Source organism: Papaver somniferum, chromosome 10 (assembly GCF_003573695.1).
Source record: "Papaver somniferum cultivar HN1 chromosome 10, ASM357369v1, whole genome shotgun sequence".
NCBI lineage: Eukaryota > Viridiplantae > Streptophyta > Magnoliopsida > Ranunculales > Papaveraceae > Papaver > Papaver somniferum.
In genome coordinates this window covers 86,679,215-86,696,029 of record NC_039367.1, presented here as the reverse complement: position 1 = coordinate 86,696,029, position 16,815 = coordinate 86,679,215, and positions in this window count along the sequence as shown.

Below are 16,815 nucleotides of genomic sequence, written 5' to 3'. Positions count from 1 at the left end.
ATGTGATAATGACGTTATTTTAGTTGATTGGCTATCACCACAGTGACGTCAAATCACTTTTGGTCATGATCAAATTTTTTTTTCAAATGCTTGTAATCCTGTTTTAATTAAATATATCAGAAAAAATTTACCCACAGGAAATTGGAGTTCACATATTTAAGAAAACACTGATTGATATGATTGTTGATCATATGGATATGAACTGATTTGAATCTTGAGGGTGTCTAGTGTCATTATGTTTCACTTTTCTTCCAATGTTAATGATAATTTCAGTTGTACGTATAAAATTATTTTGCTTAAGATTCTTAGGCCATAATTCTTTAGTTATCACCACAGTGATACTAGAGTATTTTGTCTTAACAATAATAATAATTTTATTGTAAGCACAAATACGCCAAGCCGTAAAGGCAAGGTTTAGTAGTTATTATGCCACTATTTTTGAGTTGTTTGGCAATCACCACAGTGATGTCAAATAATTTTTCCAGTCATAATCGTTATTATGTCAAGTGCTTATGATATTGTTTTTCTTAAGTGTATTAGAACAACAATTACCCACAGGTAATCTGAGTTCACATGTTTAAGATAACATTGAAGTGTACAATATATGATCATACATTATGGTAATTAAATAATTGGCACATGATTAAACGTTATTTCTTAAAAGTGCATAAAAGAAAATTAACATAAATTAACTCATTATCGAGTTGAGTAACCTATTACGATTTTTTTTTCATATTTTCATGAATATTTTTATTATGTTGTCCAAAACTTATTGCATCCTCTATGAAATTGAGGTTTTATTTTTGATAAATTTCTTCATATTTCTGAAAATGATACTCGTTGACTATTTAACACCTTTCATATTAATTCATCATATTCGTTATTTATCATGATCTTTAAGTATGTACCATATTTAAATGAGCGATGCATCAAAGAATTTTTCTTCAACGAAATTTCATTGTTGAATTATACTTATAGACTTGATTAATGCTCGATTTTGTTTTACGAAAAGTTCATTATGTTTGGACATTTCAATTAAAGGGTGTTATTATTTTACAATTTATGTATGATGACATGCCTTTAAGTAAAGGTTTATGATTAATGTTTTAGGGTTACTCATAATTGTTTATAATCGACTAATTTTATGATCAGATCAAGGATGTCCATATCATTGATTAGGACCATGCAATGTCACAAGAAAAGCTAGTGTGATATTTGCAATTCTACATATTTGCTGGATTGTTTAGTTATCGCCACAGTGATGCTAAATTCTTATCTTGTAAGTGTTGTATATTTTGAGTCCTCTTAGTTTGATTTAACTATTAGAACAATGCTGCTCACAAGTAGTTTTGGTTCAAATTTAAACAAGCATTAATGTTATCTAAATGTTTCATATACACGTGAAATAATAGCCACCCACAGGTGACTACAACTCACATTATATTAAGTTGAACATATTTAGAATTATTGGAGTTTGTTAATACATTTTAGGACGTGAGTTGCCCACAGGTGATTCTAGTTATGGTATTAAACAAACATAATGTTGTGTGTATGAGAAGGTAAAATATGTACTAATGTTTTTCATGTCTCACATTGTTCCTTGATAAGGTTTTACCCACAGGAGAATCTTATTGAAGGTATGTAACTATTGTAAGCTTAATTGTCATTTATCTCTATTATAAATTTCAGCTTTTGTTCTTATTAATTGTAGATTATGATTATTTTGTAGACTTTTAATGGTCCAATTTTTGGAAGATAAAATTATTTATCACCTAATGATTTTTCGCGTTATAATGTAGATCTATCGATTGCATTATGAATCTCAATCCATGGATGTTTTATCGAACATTTATTATTGAAATTGAGAGGCAATTATAGATAAACTGAAAAATCATAAAGTCTGACAAAGGTGGTGAATATTGTGAAAGGTATGACAAAAAAGGATAATATCCTAAATCTTTTGCATAGTATCTTCAAAAGTTCAGAATTGTTTCTCAATACACAATGCCAACTTATCCTTGGCGTAATGGTGTATATCAAAGGGCTAAATAATACTTTCATGAAAATGGTTAGAAGCATGATGAACCATGCATAATGGCTATACATTTGTGAATGTTTGTTCTTTCTGTAACTGTGTAATTTAAATAGATTTCCGTTAGAGAAGTTTCAATGACACACTTTGGACTAGAAAGGCTGGAAACCTAGTTTAAATCACCTTAAGTTATGGTTGTTCAGTTGGAGGGTAGGGCTTACATTCCAAAGAATGAAAATTGGATTTGAAAACTATTACTGGATCATTGGTTTTCCTAAATAATCCAAATGGTATTCATTAATGTTCTAACCGTAGTACGGGAATTATTGAAATCGAAAATATAAATTTATTAATGATGGCATAATCAGTAGGAGTACGTGGATATATCTGTTGAAGAAATCATGATAATGATCCCTTTATTTAAGATATCTATAGATATTGTGAATCTTCTCATTATCAAAATGTTAGATAATGAAAGACCACAAATTATTGATCCAATACTCCATAATATAACTAATGCCAATAAAGAATTTTTTTGATAACAACATGAACCAGCATTAAGAAGGTCTCAACAGAGATTGAAAGAAAGTTATTCATGTTGTTTCAGTGATTTTCTTACAAGAATTTATGACATTTTCTATATGGAATGGCAAAGACTCGGTTTTAGGTTCACAAATATTATGTGTAATAATTTTGATTAATGGATTGATGCTATGTGAGAAAAAATCATTGGTTGAAAGTCAAGTCTCGGATATTGTTTAATTGCTCGAAAGACACAAATCAGTTGTATGAAAGTGGGTCTTTCTGACCTAATACGACTGTAATAGCAATTTTAAACGGTATAAAGCAAGACTTATTGCCAAAGATTTTACTCCGAAACGATGCATTGATTATAAATAAGTTTTTCTCTCGTGTCAAAGAAAGACTTATTCAGAATTGTCATAGTATTATTAGTAGCTCAGTATGACCTAAGAGTTGCATTAATTAAATGTGAAAATAGCCTTTATTAATGATAAATTTTAGTCTACAAATTTTAGAAATCAAAGTATGAAATTTAAGCATCTTCCCATAATGGTATATGAAATTCAACAAAACTATAAATATTTCAAGTTTTGGATGAATTATTACAGATTTATGCATATACCTCAAGATCAGTGGGAGAAGTTCATACTCTTGGTCTTGTATGTTAAGACGTACTACCTACAAGTAGTGATCTTGACTTTATGCATATCTCTATAGTTTTTTTAAGTAAAGGATATGAATGAAGCTTACCATGTGATAGTAATATCATATGGATTAATAAAGCTCTCGTATAAGGCATATATCGAATATTCAAGAAATTTTGAGATAATAACATATTTAACAGATTTTATTTCATGTTGGATAGAAGATATAAATTTAATCTTCATTACGTCTTAATTCTGATATGAAACTTATAACAAGTTGTTGATATGTTAAAGAATCGAAGAACAAATTACAGGAAAGCTATCAAGAATTTTGAGATACTATTTTAACTTCTGTCTTATAATTAGTTAGCAAACCCAACAAGAGTTTATTGGGTTTTTCAAACTTCAATTTTTATGGATGTATGGATTCTATAAAGGAAGAATCCATTAATACTAGTCCTACAATTGAGTTTGAATGTTTATGACTGCGATACTTAGAGACTTAAGGTTTTTTCTCGACATTGCTGAAATTTATCGTCTTAGTTTCGCAGCATTAAAGCACGATATGATACAAAAGGAACAAAACACGTGAACCTTGAGTATATATGCGTGAATCAAGAAATTCAGAAAAAATAGTTGTTCATGTATCAGTTAAGAACAATTGCATTGAGAGGTGTACTTATTGAACAATTACATTTTAAGACCTCTTAAGAAAAGAATAAAATATTAGGTCTGTGGGAGTAATTGATTATTAAATTCAGCTAATTGATGTGCCTGTTTTTGAACACTTTATGAGCTCTTATTAATGTCGTTCTGAATTATTTCTGTATCCATGTTTAGTATACACTTATGTAAACAGATGAATATGATCAGAAATTGTCTTTCTTTTGAAGACATCACTGGACCATTATGATATCCCAATTTAAGGCCTAGTTAAGTAAGTTATTTGTGTTGTGGTACATGGAAGGGAACATGTTGATAACAAGACAACGTGCAACCGCTATGACTCGCATGATTAGCTTAGTTGGCCAAGGTATTACGTTAACCTTTAAATTTTGTTAGCAATTACGCGCGCCTTATGTTTTTCTACGATTAACCGTTAAATAAATTATCACATGGACCAGTGGGAGAATGTAAGAATATTTCTACACATAGAAATATTTCCTTGGGCCACGTAATAATTTTGGTTAATTATAGAATATTGCTAACTTATGTGGGTTACCATTTCTGGGATTATTTCCTAATATCTCTTCTTTGATGGACGGTCGAGATCTAATGTTATTAATTAAATCCTAGGAACTTGTTTCTCCTTCTACCTATAAGAGGAACACAATAGCCATCGGTATTAGGTTCGGAGAATTGATTATTCATAACGTAAGAGGTGAAGAAGGAGAAACCATGACCTCCAAAAGGTATTACCGCTGCTACTGAGATCATCGGGGATGTACTACGGATTAACGCTAACAGGTATTCCATATAAACTATTCTTGTATATAATTATCGTGTGATTATCATGAAGTTCAACGATCCTAAACTAAGTATCTATAAAATTAAATCTTATATGTGAATCTATTGCAGAAGCACCTCCAAGTTCTGAACCCGAACTTATTGAAACAACACTAAGTGATATAGAGGATGATTTTCTAGACGGACAAATTAATTATAGAAGCAAATTTATTTCTCTTTTCCTTCTTCACTGGGTCACTGAATCTATCTAAATGATGATCGATGATCTATATGAACTCTTCCAACAATAATACACAACATCCAATCTCAATGTTAGAGGTGAAAGCATTGGATTAGATATATATATATATATATATATATATACTCATAATAAAACCCTAGCAAATTGACACAAACCAAACACTTGTCCAACTTAGATAGATCACGCATCTAAAACATGCATATTTGATGTTTTAGATGCGTAATCTATCTAAGTTCGGCAAGTGTTTGGTCTATGTCAATTTGCTAGGGTTCTATTCTGAATCCAATGCTTTCACCTTTAACATTGAGATCTGATTTTGTGTATTATTGTTTGAAGAGTTTATACAGATCATCCATCATCATCTAGCTAGATTCAGTGACCCCGTAAAGAAGAGAAGGAGAATAAATTTTTGTTATATAACTAATTTGTACGTCTAGAAAAGCATCCTCTATATTACATTATTACTTAGTGTTTGATTAATAAGTTCGGGTTCAAGACTTGCAGGTGCTTTTACAATGGGTTCACATTGATTGGTTCTTGTAGAAACACCCACGAGTCTAGAATCCAAACCTATTGATGCAACACTAAGTAATATAGAAGAATAAAAGACTTGCATGGATCCTTCATGCAGATTGTCGGAGAAACTCAAGCATAGAAGAATTGTTATGGCTTTGGTGGATAAAAATCATTTTATTGTTCTACAACTCAACAAGGAATGTCCAATACCTCCTCTTTGTAGGTTTAGTTTTTGGGAGAAGTTCATAAACAACAAGAGCAAGGAATGGGTGAAACTTTATGAGGACAACATGGACCTTTGGAATGTTTTAGATGAGTCTAGGAATGTCCCATATATTTGACTAAAGGAGGTTTAATAGATTTGAATGAACTCCCTCCAATAGATTTGAGTGATGATTGATTATGGTTAGGAACTAAGGAATCTTTTTGGAGTACTTTTATAATCGCATTTGTGTTTTGTGTAATGTACTTTGAAGTACTACAAATGAATGAAATGAATGTGGTTTTTTAGGTGTATACTCCTTTGTTCGGCATTGTATTTATCACACGATCCTGCCGACCGTCCCAGAGTCGGCAAGTTATAAGTTCGTCAGGTTGCTGGCTGCACTGCATGACATCACAGGAAAAAAGGCCTGGAACGGTCAGTAAGGTTGTTTCCCTCCTACAGTGCCGGCTTATTTGTGGTCGGCATGGTTCATGAGGACAACCATGCCGATCAAAACAGAAAAAAAAAATTGTTCCTGGATGTTCCTCACCCATTGTAGTCGGCTGGGTTGATGAGGAAAACAATGCCGACTATACGTACGCCGACAGTGTTAGAATTTTGTGTACTAACTGCTAAGAAGCCGACACGCTTTGAATTTAGTATGATGCCGACTAACATTGAATACAAGGATTCTTAAAAAATTAAAAAACTTTTGAAACTTAATTAGAGCATACAAACCTTAAAAACTTAATTAGAGCATACAAACCTTAATTAAAGCATACAAACGTTAAAAACTTAATCCTAACACATTTGGGACATAAATAACATCTTTTTCCGGTACACAATTTCTTAGGAGAGGTAATTAGCTTCATCTTACTGTCACAACATGTATTTGTGCATGGTAGAAAGTTGATTTTAGAAACTTCATCTTCATACGGAGCTAGGCGCTCATCTATCTAATAGAAAAACCCACAACAATTGCATTTTGAAGCATACGGCTGATATACATCTTATACTGCAACTTTCATGAGAAATAAGAATCCGTTACAACTTTCAATAGTGCATTTGCTTCCTTGAAAGGGACAATGGTTTGCAAAATGACCACTTAGTGTACAAAAACTACAAATATTTGGTTGTGTTGCACTTGAAACTTCAATTCTTTATGCAAGGTTGAAGATGAAGTTGAGAATGCTTTTATAATAACAACACACCTAATGTCTTGATTTTGAAATTATAGCCATTGAGCATTCAATGGCTTGTACTTTGTACCTAAAAAGTAATATTTTTATAGTACTAACATTCAAGTCGGCAAGGTCGAGATTTCAAACCATGCCGACTACATATCCCTGACAGCACTATAACATAAAGCATGGGATGGTCGACAAGGTCTAGCTTACACACTATGCCGACTTAGTAAAACTTTAATATTGTCTAAAACTGCAAAAAAAAGAATAAGTTCTAAAGCAACTGAAACTGAAAATTAACTTAAGTTAGGTTTAACAAGTCTAAAACCACAATTTAACAGTTCAAAACATAATGTACGAGCTCAAACCACAATCTAGGTTTCTAAACCAAGTGAAACATAATAAAATTTAAGAATTTCATGGATCCTTGTTGTTGTTGTTATCTTCCTCCACATCACTAGCTTTTTCACCAGCATCAGCTTTTGCTTTTCCCTTATCTGGACCTATGTAGTCACCGACCTCATTGTAATCGGGTTCACTCCAGAAAAGTCACATGTCCTGAAAAAAGTTCTTGGATCAACCTCCTCTTCTTCCTCCTCTGATGATGTGCATTCTTCATAGTTGAGGGGATTGCTAGGACTGTTCATAAACCTTAGAAATTCTTCAGGATTTTCCTTACCCATCAAACATAACTTTCTTACCGGGCAATTGTCTTCAGTTTCATCTTTAGGATCTTCTAAATTGGGATAAATTCCGTCAATAAATTCTAATAGCTGTTCTGCATTGTTAACAAGACAAGGTAGATCTTCTTTTTTTTTCCTCTGGGAACCTAAACAATGCACAAATAAAAGATATGAAATTTTTACACATTGAAACATGGTTCTGGTCATATGGTCGGCAAGGTCGAGAATCTATACATCGCCGACTAATGCTTACTCGGCAAGGTTGCAATCACATACCAAGACGACCAACACACAGTCGGTAAGGTCCTATACAAGAAATATCCCGACGGTTAACTAAGGAAATTAAGGTTTCTGTGACATAAAGTCGGAAAGGTACAAGTCTAAGACAATGCCGACTAGATGTAAGTCAGCAAGGTTGGTTATTATACCCTGCCGGCCCTGGTTATTGTCTAACAGTCGCCATGGTTGTTATGAAAAGTCGGCAGGTTATTCATTCTGAGACCATTCTGGCTCTTAGAAAATATCAACAGTCGGCGTTGTTTTAAATTATCGACCTTGCCGACTGAAAACACATAAATCATAATTTTTGATAATCTAACCTAATATAACAATCATACAACACATCAAAATAACGGGTTTGAGTTTAGAAATCACTTACAGTCTTCTTTTCGCATGTAAAGGTTTCTTTTCAGCATCTCCAAGGATTGCATTTTTGGGCTTACTCGTTCCAACTTTTTCCTTACTTTTTCCCTCTGATTTGGATATTTTCATGTTACCTGTTGAATCTCTCTTGCTACTGGATCGTTTAGAATCAACCATTTTTTTTGTAGAAAATCAAAATCGAAATTTTTGGTTAGATGGAATAAGATGAAGGATAGAGAAGAGGAGAGGGATTGGAAAAGATAATTAGAGGAAGATTAAATAGTTTTTAGTTTTTAAATTTAGGTTAATTAATGCAGGGGTATTAAAATAACTTTACCACGTTTTGGCCTCCCCTTAATAAGGATACTAGTTGGATTAATCTGGGTATACCAATCTCTCCGGGACTATTTTTTTTTCAATAAAGGAGAGGTACATAGATGACATCATAGTACTTCTAACTATTTTGTCCTGCATACGTCACTTTATGTTATAGTCTCTTCTTTGTCTCTTGTCTTCTCACATCGGGATCTGCGTAGACAACTGATGGGAATAGTGCATAACTTTGATATCAAACTGCTGCTACTATACACGAGAAGATTGTTGGAATTTTTTATTTTCTTTTTGTAAACCTAAAGTACACCCATTCATTCCTATGATATTTTTTCCTATTTGTCTTCTCACATTAGCTTTTACTGTTTTCCATTTCATAAAGTACACATGTTAAGTAATGATGTGCTAATTTTATTTTATCTAAAATATATATAGAAGGAGGGATTCTCTCACACGTTTATTATCACATTATCTCACATGTTCGACGTCATTTTTGTGATTTAAAACTAAACCGTAACGGATTTGAAGCTAATACTTTGGGGTTGTGTTATTATCACATAACTCTACTTTCCTATCAAAATGAGCGTATTTCGAAACGTATAACACGATCATCTACTATTTTGAAAATGAGCCGTTGACAATCTACGGATTTCTGGCCGTCAAAATTAAGACCGGTAGTTCGTGAGGTTTTATACTTCGGAATGAGCTCATTTTTGATAGGCATGTAGAACTTGGTAAGAGAAACATATCGTAAAAGTATTAGCTTCAAATCCGTTACGGTTTGATTTTTATTCACAAAAATAACATCCAACGTGTAAGATAGTGTCATAATAAAAGTGTGAGAGGATCCTTCCTCTATATATATACCTATACTTTCAAAAGTCGGTGGGTATATGAAGATTAATGATATTTTTTTTCTTTTTATCTTCTCCCTGTCTAATGTATGTGTATTGATAACACTACATTGAAACTAGACATTCAAAAAGTCCTATGACTCCTTCCGTCTCCCATGTCTTCAAGCGAAGAACAATCTGACATATCTTTTTCTAGAGGAGAACAAGTCTATCTTCAATCAACTGGCATTGGGACTTCATCTGCACCAAGAATTTCCAGAAGAACATCTCATGAAGACCTGACCCAGTGGACATCTCAGGTTGCATCTGCAAAAATTTACAAAAGGGCATCAGTTCAGACATTCAACAACGAAACATCTTACAACACCACTGACAGCAGCATCAACACAAACAACAACAACTTTTAAAACAGCAGCAATTTGAACAAAAAATATGATGACAAGCCATCCATGACAACTTCACACTCAGTTCCCTTAAAGTGATACAACATCTCTGGGGACGGTGATCTTCACCTTAGTTATCTTTGTCCACCTTTTTACAACATAGTGTGTGTCTAAGTTTTCTTTTCATTGTTTGTTCTATCAACTGTCGGTTTTTAAATCCAGGTTTCTTTTACAAATTTGATCAGATGCTTTCTTGTTTCTGTTAATAGTTTCTCCTGGTTGTTTTAGAAATATCTAAGTTTTTTTTGATGTATATGCTTTTGTTCTTACAGAGACTTTTTTGGATTTCACAGTATTCTCATGTCTATGTTTGTGAGTCACAGTTAGAGTTTGTATTTTCTCCTCTCTGTAGTTCAGAGTGTTTTTGGTCTAGTGATACTGCTCCCTAATCTTGTTTAACTTTTATGTTGTTTGCAGTCTAGTTTGTTGTAGTTGACTTAATTAGTGTTTTAGCTCTGCTTAAATTCTCAGTTAAGTCTGTGTCAAGTTCAGAGTTATCTGATCCAGCATACTTTTTGGAATTCTTTGTGCTTTAACTCTTTAACTCAAGCTTACCTTCAACTGCATTTCCACACATCCAAGAACATTGCTCAATGTCCCAACTCTTCTCAACTACAAATCATCCTTTCAACCTTTCCACCCAGAAATCAATTCATCAAGCCTAGACCAAGCCCAGTACCCGCCACATTTACCATTCAAAATTGATATCACCTTTTCCATTTGTCAACCCTCTCCAACCTAATTCACCTCTCTCCCTAGCATTTCATTTGGTAAGACATGTCTATTATCGCATGGAACTGTCAAGGTTTAAATCAGCCACCAACAATTCAGCACCTTAATGGACTTATATCAATGTACAAACCAACCATATTATTTCTATCCGAAACTTTGGACAATGACTTTCAAATGCTGCGAATTGTGCAGACTTTGCAATTTCCAAATCATTGCACAGTTCCTAAAATCGGCAGAAGAGGGGGCTTATGTCTATTATGGAAAAATGAGGTCAACATCCAAATCATCCTGAAGTCCCAAAGTTATATTCATGCTCTCGTCACATCTGCTGCTATAGATCAACCTTGGTTTTGCACGGGTATATTTGGTCCACCACATCCAGACCCAAGGAAAAACCTGTGGGAAAAGTTTCCAACAATTTTTCCTAGCACTTCAACACATTGGTTGCTACTGGGAGATTTCAATGAAGTTTTGGACCAATCAGAAAAAAAGGAGGCAGACCGCTTACGTATGCATAAATGCAACCGTTTCTCAATTTAATGGATCAGATGGGATATATTGATCTAGGATTCAGAGGGGATCCGTTCACCTGGACAAACAACCAACAAGGTCATGACAACATCCAAAAAAGACTTGATAGAGCAGTAACAAATCAGCATTGGAGAACAACCAACCCCATGCTGGAATCACACACCTGCCACGAATAGCCTCAGATCATGCTCACATCCCGCTTCAAACGAAAGCCTTGGACTGGAAAGGAAGTAAGAATTATAAATTTGAGCATGTATGGCTATCTCACCCTCAACTTCATCAATTGGTTACCTCGGCATGGGATAAACTACAGGACTCAGATCCACCTTTGAACCTCCAGCTCAAACTCATCTAAACTAGTGAAACTCTAACAGAATGGAATAAGATTAACTTTGGACATCTACCCAGTTTAATCAAAAAGTCAACCGCGAAAATTAAAGCTGCCCAACATCAATGTGCTACGCAAACTGGAGCTGCACTGGAAAACTGGATTCAACAAGAAAAGCAACTCCGAATTGAACACATGAATTTATTGGATTTCCATGCAACATATTGGCAACAGAGATCTAGAATACAATGGATTCAGTCAGGCGACCGTAACACCACATTCTTCCATACAAAGGCCACAATTCATATAAGCTGCAACAATATACAACAAATTCGGGATCATCAAAACAATTGGATTAACGACAAAGAAGAAATTATCAGGATCATGCTTGAACACTTCACAGACCAGTATACGGCTCCAATACAGTAATTGATGAAAACCTGTTCGAGGCAATAACACCAAAGTTAACCTCCGACAATGTGCGAAACTAACAGAGGAAGTCACCACTGAGGAAATCAAACATGCGCTTTCCTCCATAAGATCAGACCTCTCTCCAGGTTCAGACGGATTCACCAGTAAGTTTTTTAAAAGTTTTCTGGAAAACGACCCAACCAAAACTTATTGCAATGGTCCGAAGTTTCTTTGAGTCATTTAGCATTCACCCTCTCATGAACCACACTAACATCATTCTAATCCCAAAGATTGAATATCCCTCAAAACCATCTCAATTTACACTGATAGGGTTATGTAATGTCACTTACAAAATCATCTCAAAGATCTTAGTCAATCGCATACGACCTTTACTCCAATTTTTGATAACCCCATACCAAAGTGCCTTTGTGCCTCAACGATCCATTCATGATAATATAGCTATCGCAGCTGAACTTTTTCACCACATCAGAACATCATACCGTACGAAGGATCCTAAAATAGCACTGAAACTAGACATTCAAAAGGCATATGACTCCTTGGACTGGGGATTCATCAAACAGGCTTTCACCATCTTAGGCTTCCCCTCCAAGTTTGTGGATTATATTATGCTACGCATATCAACAGTAACCTACTCAATCAATATCAACGACACAACACATGGATACATCACTCCAACCAGGGGAATACGACAGGGAGACCCTCTCTCTTCTTATATCTTTATTATTTGTGCGGAAATACTGTCCACCAATTTGGGAATACTTGAAGCACAAATAAGATAGAGGGACTCCGCATTTCTCAAAAAGCTCCACCAATACTGCATCTTATGTACACGGATGATCTCTTGATAACATATAAAGCAACTCCAAAAGGCACCAATCACCTCAAACTACTTCTACAGGCTTACGGCACCTCGACGGGTCAACACATCAACGACTCTAAATCCACACTGATACATCACCCGAAGCTAGAACAACCCCATATAGATAAGTTAACCCAAGATTTCAACATGCCAACAACATCGAACCCCCTACTTATTTAGGATTACAATTTAAACATGGTAGATCCTCAATCCACATATTTTCCCCTTTGCTTCAACGGCTGTCACGCAAGGCAAAAGGATGGACGACCAAATGTCTCAACCAATCGGGAAGATTTGATCTCATAAAATCATAACTAACCCTTACTTCCAACCACCTCATGCAAACCCAAATCCTTCCTTCTCATATCCACCAAAAAATGGATTGTATCACGACAAACTTCTTTTGGGATCATGATTCTTCAATCAAAAAACTCCACCCACTGGGAAAAGACAAGCTCCACAAACCCAAATCACAAGGAGGGCTCGGTATCCGAAGTAGTAAGGAACACAACAAAGCACTACTCATGAAACGAGTTTGGCACATTCACCAAAACCCTAACTCTATCTTAGCCAAACTATATAATGCAAAATACCTTGATCAAACCCCCATTTTCGAAAGCATCCCACTACTCCCGTCTTCCCTTAGCTCTCAGTGGAGGCATATGGCCTCGCTCATGCCATTTTTCAAACAACATCTCATCCACCAAATAGGAGATGGATTACACACCCCCATACAAGCAAATTGGATACCACAATTTGAAAATACCATTAACCCGACTTCTTGTTATCCAATACAATCAGTAGCAGACATCATCGACCCATTAACCTGGAATTGGAAGCAAGAAAGATTAAGCATACTACCCCACCCCATAATTCAACGAATCATCAACATCCACATCCCACAAAGCAATCAAACAGGATCATATGTCCTTTTACAAAAAGCGGACAATATACTACTGCTTCAGGATACAACTGCCTCATTAGTGCTTCTGTGCAAACTCATCAAAACCCACTTTCACCATCCAACTTCTTTTGGACATTCCCGTGTCCCCCAAAAGTACAGCTTTTCTTGTGGAAAGCAATTTATGGGGGTTTACCAACCCTCAACATTATTCATCGCATCCATCTCACCAACTCCAACCTATGCCCTCGATGCAGTTCTAATCCCGAAACATCCAGTCACATTCTGCTACATTGTCAGACAACTATAGATTATTGGAACCTCCTAATAAACCACCTCAGAACCTTCACGTCACCTCGCAAGGCATACCCATTTCACTACCTCACCAAACAACCATATCCGAACTTCTTCAAAAAAAAGTACCTGCACCGATAAACACAACCTTCTGCTTCCTTTTTTGGTTCTTATGGTTAACATGAACGGTGTGATGTATCGCCACATCAACAAAATCCGATAAATGTCATGCAAATGGCCATCAAGCTCCAGAAGGAATATTCTTGGGCCCAGACACACCTCCCATCGGTGCTCCATGGGATGCAACCATATCCAAACCCAGCTCAAAGAACAATAACAACTTCAACCATCTTTGTAGGATGGCTCAAGCCTCAATAAGATTGGATCAAAATCAACACGGACGGCGCAGCAAGAGGAAACCTCGGAATAGCGGGAGCAGGTATTATTTGTAGAAATGAGGAAACCAACACTATCCTAGCAATAGCATAACCTCTAGGAATCACCACAACACTTGCAGCGGAGACCTGGGCCATGCATACAACATCTAAAACGGCGACGGAACGAGGATGGTCAAAAGTCCAATTTGAAACGGATTCGAAAAATTTAATGAGATTTATAACCTCAGATTCAGACCCCCCCTGGTATATAACTGACTTGGTTGCAGAGATCAAACAAAGGCTCACCCAAATCCAGCAATATACCGTTAGCCATGTCCACAGAGAAGCAAATCAAGCAGCAAATGGTTTAGGAAACCGAGCAGCGGATGATTGCTCCATAGGCAGACTCACGACAACAGTATGGGAACATACAATTCCGCAATCTATCAGTTCTATTGTAATAGCAGATTCTATGGGTATTAAGTTCCCTCGTGTAATTTCAGTCTAATCTAATAGATTTCATGCTTCAAAAAAAAAAGATAACACTGTTCCAAATTTTTGTTTTTGGATTCTTGGGAGACAGTACCGATATTTTCACAACATTGAAAAAAGTTGGTACATGGATGATACATAATATGAACTGAATCTTTGTAATTCTATTTATTTTTAGTTTTATATATATATAAATTACTGATTATCCTTTATTTTATTAATATTCAGATCATGTCTCTTTCAAAGGTGAACTTTAAAATCCTTGACATATCCGACAAGAATTATTTGTCTTGGGTTCTAGACGCAGAGGTACATCTAGGTGTTAACTCACTTGATAAGACTATTACTAAGGATAATAATGAGTCCCAAGAAGATCGCTCCAAAGCACTAATTTTTATTCGTCATCACTTAGACGAAGCTTTGAAGTTCCAGTATGTTACCCGTACGCTCTATGGACAGAGCTGAAGGATAGGTTTGACCATCAAAAAACGGTCATCCTTCCAAGAGCTAGATATGAGTGGATGCACCTTCGTTTACAAGATTTTAAAAGCGTAAGTGAATATAACTCGACTTTATTTCATATTATCACTTGCTTAAAACTATGTGGAGAAACAATTACTGATGCTAATCTTTTGGAGAAAACTTACTCCAACTTTCATGCTTTAAACATTTTGCTTCAACAACAATATCGTGAAAGGAAGTTTAAGAAATACTCTGAGCTTATCTCTTTCCTTCTAGTAGCTGAGCAAAATAATGAGTTACTACTCAATAACCATCAAATTCACCCATCAGGTTCAACAGTTTCTCCAGAGATGAACGCTACAGAAAGTCGTGGAAATGATCCTGAAAGTCGTGGGAAAGGACACGGACGTTGGTTAGGCCCTAAAAATCCCAATAACAAAAAGAAGGCTGGTAATAATTCCCATCATCAGAAGGGAAAAAAAGAATGTGTTCCCGAAACACAAAGGCAAAAGCTCGCAAAACCACTCAAAGCACCATGAATTTGTCTGTCACCGTTGTGGTTCACCAGGGAACTGGGCAAATGTTTGTCGTACTGCAAGGACATTGTTGATCTTTATCAGGCGTCTATTAAACAAAAGGAAAAGAAGGATGAAACCAATTTTTCCAAATATGACATACCAATGGATATTGCCCATCTTGATATTTCTGACTTCAAGAATGAAGGAAATGAGATTGGAAACATGGATTCCTTCCTTAAGGATATCTGAGTTTATTTATTTTTTGATCAGATTTTTTTTATAGATTGAGTAGAATTTTGGTTTGAATAAGTGACACTGTTTTGTCATATTTATTTAGAGATTTTTTTTCTTTTAGGCAATTGATTTTAATGTATTAGTTATTGAAATTCTCTTTAGTAACGAAATTATTTTCTTAGTATTTATTCTCCATAACTTACATTACTGTCTTTATTTTTCTAAAAGGGATATTGATATTGCTAATAAAAAGCCGAAAACAAGTGACGAAGATATATGTCTTGTTGACAGTGCGACAACGCACACAATTTTTCGTAACAAAAGGTTTTTCTCCCATTTAATGTTGGCTACGACCAATGTTATTACAATTTCAGGGACTTCTAATCTTGTTGAGGGACATGGAAAAGTATCGATAATACTCCCTAATGGTACAAAAATCCATGTCCAAGATGCCTTATTTTCAACAAGATCTAAACACATCTTGTTGAGTTTTAAAGACATTCGTCTTATATGGGTATCATATTGAAACAACAAACGATGCTAACAAAGAGTATCTATGCATTACTGCCATTGTCTCAGGTAACAAAATAGTCCTAGAAAAGCTTCCATCTGTGTCTTCTGGATTATATCACAATATCCTAATAGAATCACATGTTGTGAGTCATCCTAAGACTTCTGATCCCTGTGTTTTTAAACTTTGACAGCATGACCGTTTGGGTCATCCGGGATCAACTATGATGCATCGAGTTATTGAAAACGCATATGGACATCCTCTAAATAGACTTAAAGTCTTATCATTTAATGATTATCCATGCATCGCTTGTTATCAAGGAAAATTGATTATTAGGCCATCATTGATGAAAGTTGGCATCAAATCACCTAATTTTCTGCA